We start from the raw sequence: 7,569 nt of genomic DNA on the forward strand, positions 1-7,569 counted from the left end.
GATTTTCCATAAATGCAACTGGCTAAATGAGCATTAAAAGTAAGTGAAATTTTGTTTCTTTACTGAAAAAAACAATCTATTATTTGTTAGATGTATTTAGACACTGTTCTAGATATGCCATGGGCAGAACTATATTAATCTCAGTGAAATGGAGTCAGTTTTCTTTTTCTAAATTACATATGTGTGAAATGAGTCTTAATAAAGCCACTGATTAAGTTTCTCTTTCCTATGAATCCATAGTCATTCATAGAAAATACAAACACTGGATGTTGTACTTCAGCACAAGTTACAACCCAAAATACAACATTGGGTGTTATAGTTCAGCACAAGTTACATCCTAAACACAAAGAGGTTTAGAGACATTACTTTCACAGCTTACAAAGCACTTTCATACACATCATCTCAATCATTCTTACAACGATCTTGTAAGATTGTTGTATCTGCCTCGTCTCTAACACAAAGTTCTTTTTTCCTAACTTTTTATTTTGAAAAATTTCAAACCTGCAGAACAGCTTCAAAACTAGTGTGATGAAGATACCCTTCATCTAGATTCACCAATCACCAACATTTTGGCATATTTGCTTTATATACATACACAAACGTGTATATGTGCAGGTACAAAGCAAATATTTGTAATATACTTAATATAACATATATAGTTATATTGAGTAATATACTGAATATAACATATGTAACATTTATTTTTATTATAAATAAATATTACCATACATGTTTTAGATAATTTATATGTATAAATGCGAAGCATTTGAAAGTTAGTAGCAAGCATCATGACAATTAAGTTATAAATGCTTCAACATGAATCTCCCAAAAACAAAAACATTCTCTTACATACGCATGATTATCACACTCAGGAAATTGACCATTGATACAATATCATTATCTTATATAGTCCATTTTCAAATTTCCCCAAATGGCCCAACAAATGTCCCTGATAGCTATTTCCCTGATCCAGGATGATATCCAGGATCACATCCTACGTTTAGATGTCATATCTCTTCAATCTCCTTTAAACAGCTCCCCAGCCTTTCTGGTCTATAATGACTGGTATTTCTTAAGAGGATAACACCTCATTTGGGGATTTATCTAATTGTTTTCTCATGATTTGATTCAGGTGGAACATAATGGGGAGGAATGCTAAGTGACGGGCAGAGAATAAGTCAACGGGTAAATGATGTCAATTTGTTACTCTACTAATGATGTTAAGTTGTTTAAATTTAGCCAGGCACAGGGGCCTGTAATCCCAGCACTTTGGGAGGCTGAGGCAGGAGGATCCCTTGAGACCAGGAATTCGAAACCAGCCTGGGCAATATAGGGAGACCCTGTCTCTACCAAAAATTTAAAAATTAGCCCTGCATGATGGCATGTGCCTGTATCCCCAGCTACTCAGGAGGCTGAGATAGGAGGATAACCTAAGCCTAGGAGGTCAAGGCTACAGTGAGCTGTGATAGCACATCTGCACTCCAGCCTGGGCAACAGAGTGAGACTCTGTCTCCAAAAAAAAATTTGTTTAAATTTGATCACTGGTTTAAAGTATTCTCCATCATAAAGGTGTGTTTCATCTTTGTAACTAAGTAGTCCAAGGGTTGATACTTGGAGAATATTCTATTCCTCAACAATCTTTCACTCACTGATTTTAGCACCCGCTGGCAGTTCTTACCTAGGTCACTTATTAATTACTAGGGCAGTCATAAAATAGTGGTTCTCTCTCCCATCATCCTTCTATATTTATTGGGGATTGGCACTCTTCAAAAGTATTTCATGACAACACCAACAACAACAACAACAAAAAGAATAGGACCACCTATACAAGAGGATTAGAGTGAAGAAGTTCCCTGTGGAGAACTAAGCCCTGCATAGGAAGAACACACACCCAAGTGAGGTCTGAAGTCAGTGCTAAATACACACAGCTCTGTGTTGGCTGCTATGAAGATATGCAGATATTTTCCCTATGGTTAATCTGGTTCAAAGGAATTCTTCCATTCTATTGTGTAAGTTGTGGATGTTTACCATATTCTTTGTCCCAAGATGATGATGAGATACTGGCACAGGATCTAAAGGAACTACATTTTCAGGCTTCATACAATAACTTCTGACTTCCTCCCTGGAGTAGAGGAGGCATCTGAAAACATCACACTGAGAACATTGGACCTGACTGAAAACCCCAGGAGATCAATTCTAAAGTATGTTTGGCCGTGAAACATTTTTTTAAAAGTATCTACCAAATGCCTTAAAATTATACTCTTTCATTCCTTATCTCGCATGGCTTCAGTTCAAAGAAGGAAATGGTATTTCTTTCCATCCCTTTCTTTTTTTATTATTTATTTATTTTTTTTTTTTTTTTTTATTATACTTTAAGTTCTAGGGTACATGTGCATAACGTTTATATCATGTATAACTCCCCAATGCAATCCCTCCCTCCTCCCCCCTCCCAAAACCACAATGAGATACCATCTCACACCAGTTAGAATGGCAATCATTAAGAAGTCAGGAAACAATAGATGTTGGAGAGGATGTGGAGAAATAGGAACACTTTTACACTGTTGGTGGGATTGTAAACTAGTTCAACCATTATGGAAAACAGTATGGCGATTCCTCAAGGATCTAGAACTAGATGTACCATATGACCCAGCCATTCCACTACTGGGTATATACCCAAAGGATTATAAATTACTCTACTACAAAGACACATGCACACGTATGTTTATTGCGGCACTATTCACAATAGCAAAGACTTGGAATCAACTTTCCATCCCTTTCTATCTTGCTTATGGAGAGATACCCTGAGCCCTTAACACTGTATAACTCTATAAACTTAGGCTAATTGTCAGGGAATCAATCACTTTAATGCCACGGTCATGCCAATCCCAGTGCTTCCAAGGTGCAGCCCCTACCTCTTGAGTTCCATCCTACCAAAAATAAACTCAAGATAATATTTATTTTAGTTTAGTTCAACAATCATAGCATAATCCATAAATACTCTGCCACCCTTGGACATCATTTTTAAGTGCTTAACTTTCTGCCTTCCAAGTTGTCATAGAAAAAGTCCAAATCAAGGTATGCCTATCACATGCACACTCTATAATAGTAGAAATGCATTATGAAATAATTGTCTTATGAATCACTATAAAGTTAGAAAATCCTAATCTTAGAATGAGTCTTAGAAAGCTAGTCCAATCTCCTCTCTACCAGCGGGATTTGATGGCGTGATGTCTCACAGAAAGTTCTCCGCTCCCAGACATGGGTCCCTTGGCTTCCTGCCCGGGAAGCGCAGCAGCTGGCATCGCGGGAAGGTTAAGAGCTTCCCTAAGGATGATCCGTCTAAGCCGATCCACCTCACAGCCTTCCTGGGATACAAGGCTGGCATGACCCACATCGTGCGGGAAGTCGACAGGCCAGGATCTAAGGTGAACAAGAAGGAGGTGGTGGAGGCTGTAACCATTGTGGAGACGCCACCCATGGTGGTTGTGGGCATTGTGGGCTACGTGGAAACCCCTTGAGGCCTCCGGACCTTCAAGACTGTCTTCGCTGAGCACATCAGTGATGAATGCAAGAGGCGTTTCTATAAGAACTGGCATAAATCTAAGAAGAAGGCCTTTACCAAGTACTGCAAGAAATGGCAGGATGAGGATGGCAAGAAGCAGCTGGAGAAGGACTTCAGCAGCATGAAGAAGTACTGCCAAGTCATCCATGTCATTGCCCACACCCAGATGCGCCTGCTTCCTCTGCGCCAGAAGAAGGCCCACCTGATGGAGATCCAGGTGAACGGAGGCACTGTGGCCGAGAAACTGGACTGGGCCCGCGAGAGGCTCGAGCAGCAGGTACCCGTGAACCAAGTGTTTGGGCAGGATGAGATGATCGACGTCATCGGGGTGACCAAGGGCAAAGGCTACAAAGGGGTCACCCGTCGTTGGCACACCAAGAAGCTGCCCCGCAAGACCCACCAAGGCCTGCGCAAGGTGGCCTGCATTGGGGCATGGCATCCTGCTCGTGTGGCCTTCTCTGTGGCACGTGCTGGGCAGAAAGGCTACCATCACCATACTGAGATCAATAAAAGGATCTATAAGATTGGCCAGGGCTACCTTATCAAGGACGGCAAGCTGACCAAGAACAACGCCTCCACTGACTAGGACCTGTCTGACAAGAGCATCAACCCGCTGGGTGGCTTTGTCCACTATGGTGAAGTGACCAATGACTTTGTCATGCTGAAAGGCTGTGTGGTGGGAACCAAGAAGCGGGTGCTCACCCTCCGCAAGTCCTTGCTGGTGCAGACGAAGCGGCGGGCTCTGGAGAAGATGGACCTTAAGTTCATTGACACCACCTCCAAGTTTGGCCATGGCTGCTTCCAGACCATGGAAGAGAAGAAAGCATTCATGGGACCACTCAAGAAAGACCGAATTGCAAAGGAAGAAGGAGCTTAATGCCAGGAGCAGATTTTGCAGCTGGTGGGGTCTCAATAAAAGTTATTTTCCACTGAAAAAAAAAAAAAAAAAAAAGGAAGCTAGTCCAATCTCCTACCCAATGCTAGGCTCACGTCTTCAGTATCTGAAACAGCGATGCCATCTCTGTTTAAATGCCACCGGGGAAAGACAGCCCACAACACATAACAGTTCATTCCACTAATTGACAATAGCACATTAGACAGTCTGGAGATAGATGTGCTTTGCATGTAAACCCACCAGGATACCAAAACGCAGTGATAGAAAATGCAAATTTAAAGATGCAAATTCCTTTCAATGCTAAGCTTTTCTGAAACTTTGAAAGCAAAACTCTATCAAAATCTGATATACCAATATTAAGGAACTTAACAGGTAATGTATATACAAATACATTTTCAGGCCAAGGAATGTGGGGATTTCTCCTATTGTTGTTTTGAGACAGAGTCTCTCTCTATCACCCAGGCTGGAGTGCAGTGGTGTGACCTCAGCTCACTCTAACCTCCACCTTTCGAGTTCAAGCAATTCTCCTGCCTCAGCCTGCCAAGCAGCTGGGATTACAGGCACCCGCTGCCATGCCTGGCTAATTTTTGTATTTTTAATAGAGACAGGGTTTCACCATGTTGGCTGGGTTGGTCTCAAACTCCTGACCTCAGGTGATACGCCCACCTCAGTCTCCCAAAGTGCTGGAATTACAGGCCTGAGTCACCGCACCCAGCCGGGATCTCTCCCATTGTTCTATCTTGCCCCGAAACAGATCTCAGTGCCACTAAGTCAAAACTCTACCATCTGTGTCTTCCACGGAAGAGACCTGAGAATGTCACTTCATTTCCTTCTCTCCTCCATACTTGCTTTGCATATTTGGGCTCATTTGATTAAAAATCTCTCTATTCTCTTGATCTACTAACAATCCAGAATAAGTGGCCATGGTGAGTAATAAATATAAAGACATACAGATATGCAGAAATAGTCAATGATTTTAAGCCTTGGTAATTAGAAGGGTACTATAAAAGGCAGAAAGGAAATGAGACTTAATCTGGTTGGGAGAGACAGAGTTTGGGTTTGGAGATCTGAAGTTTAGGATGATGCAAAAATGCTCAGTGTATGGGTAGGAAATCCAGAAGAGATATCTATTTGAGTCACCAGTAGAGATAGCAGTTGAAAATATGACAGATCAATTTCCTAAGGAAAAGGGAAATGAGAGAAAGAACATCAGCAAAGACATCCACTTATACCCCCTTCAAATATTCCCTCCTTGTATATGTCTTTATTTCCTAATTTTCCTCCAGTGAATACTCTCATCTTCCTAATAAGTTCTGTAGGATCAAGAATCAGGGGTCTCACATATTTTCTCATAGGCTGCTGGGGTCATAGAAGATACTCAATAAAATCATTTTGGCTGGTTCTAATTACAAGCCAGAAACTTTTTTGAAATATCTCATATCAGTGGGGTTTTATCAACGCTTAACACTTTCCCTGGACAGTGAAGACTGCCTTCTACAGGTGGCCTGGAGAGTCACATATACTATCCCTTTGAGGTCGACACCAAAGGAGGTCTTTATATTAAATCCATGCAACTCTTAAAAATCCAGCAAGTGCCAAGATTCTCACTGTTCTAGATCTTACTCTGTACAAAGTCAAAGGTAAATCTGTGCTTTTTGTCATTTTCGGACACTCCAGTGTATTTGCAAATATAAGCAGTTGTGATTTCATAATTTTCTTTCAATTTTGGCAAATAGACTAAACTACTTAAACTAGCAACAATATAATTTGAGGATAATTGCTACTTCATATCTGTACAGAGAACTGCATATTGTTAAAGTTCTTTATCATCAACTTCATTCATACACTGAAGATATTAGTAAAAAGCTCACTAAGTCTTTTATGTCACAAGAGCCCTGAGCTCAAGTCATCCTGGCCTTCCATAAATTCCCACAATTTAGTCCTTCTTTTTTAATTTACCAGTGTTATTTCCCATGCCTGGAACTCTTCTTCTCCCCACCCTGCTCCCCTCTATCCAAATTATCCAAATTCTTCCTTCTCCTTCATATTGGTATCTTCGACTTCATTCAATCTATAGTTCCCCTTCTCTGAATTCTGATGATCATATATATCATCAGAATACACATATATATATATCTCCAACCAATATATTCATAAAATCTTCAACATATATAATTATATATAATATAAATATACATAATCCCCAACTGGTTGTATATGTATATCTCCAACCAATCTAACATTTAGGTTTAAGTTTTCTTGTGTTATTTAGGAAATATTTCATGTAAGTTCTTTTTTAATTTTTCTCTCCTAGAATGTACCAGTAAGTTATTTGAAGCCAATCGACACCTGAGATATATGTGTGTGTTCACTGGCACCAATCTATGACATTTTATGCATACAGAAGGCAGACAATATTTGTAAATCACTGAAATACCTCTTGGTATTTGTAGAATTTCATATAATTCCTTATCTACTTGGCCATTGAGAAATGCTTTTAAATCATAATATTGCATACTAGACCAACATAAATTCATTGTACTCATAACCCAAGCCTTCAGGGAAGGTCCTATTTTGATTAAAAATGAAGGAGTAGGAGGAGGTAAAGCTTTTAGTATATTGATAGAACTGTTACTAATATTGCATTACTGTCCTTTATAATTTAAGGTAACATCACTAACAAAGATTAGGGAAAAGATCAATAAGTTATGAGCTATTAAAGCAGGAATGAAAAGAAGTCCAACACCAAAGACACTGAAGCTAATAATATCTTCTCCTCCACTTGCTGACCCATTATAATCAGGCCTGAGCCTTTTTTCCCTAGTAGAGGTGATAAATGTTTACAGAATGGCAGTTTCTCCCTGAGCTGTCAAAAGACCCTAATGTAATGAAACCAACCACTTCAGGCTCATTAGGGTCACTCTTTAACAAGTTAGGCAGAACCCACCACCCAACCACATCAGGATTCAAAGTTTCAAAGAGGATGGGGAATGTAGAGTTTGGAAAAGAGCAATAAAAATGATCAAAAATAAATAGTCCAAAAGAAATAAAAACAAGGCCGAGTACAGTAGGTCATATCTGGAATCTCAGCACTTTGGGAGGCTGAGGTGGG

The 7,569-nt window shown here is 40.0% G+C and overlaps 1 protein-coding gene and 1 pseudogene across 3 annotated transcripts in view; one reads left to right on the top strand and one right to left on the bottom strand.

The window, feature by feature from the left end:
• Nucleotides 1-7,569, bottom strand: part of NEBL (nebulette) — a 390,572-nt gene that overhangs the window by 332,913 nt on the left and 50,090 nt on the right. The gene's annotated exons all lie outside the window — the stretch shown is intronic.
• Nucleotides 3,213-4,514, top strand: LOC117082649 (annotated as a pseudogene). Its single transcript, XR_004436719.1, has one exon. The product of XR_004436719.1 is annotated as a 60S ribosomal protein L3-like (transcript).

Source organism: Trachypithecus francoisi, unplaced genomic scaffold, assembly GCF_009764315.1.
Source record: "Trachypithecus francoisi isolate TF-2019V2 unplaced genomic scaffold, Tfra_2.0 Lachesis_group9, whole genome shotgun sequence".
Classification (NCBI taxonomy): Eukaryota; Metazoa; Chordata; class Mammalia; order Primates; family Cercopithecidae; genus Trachypithecus; species Trachypithecus francoisi.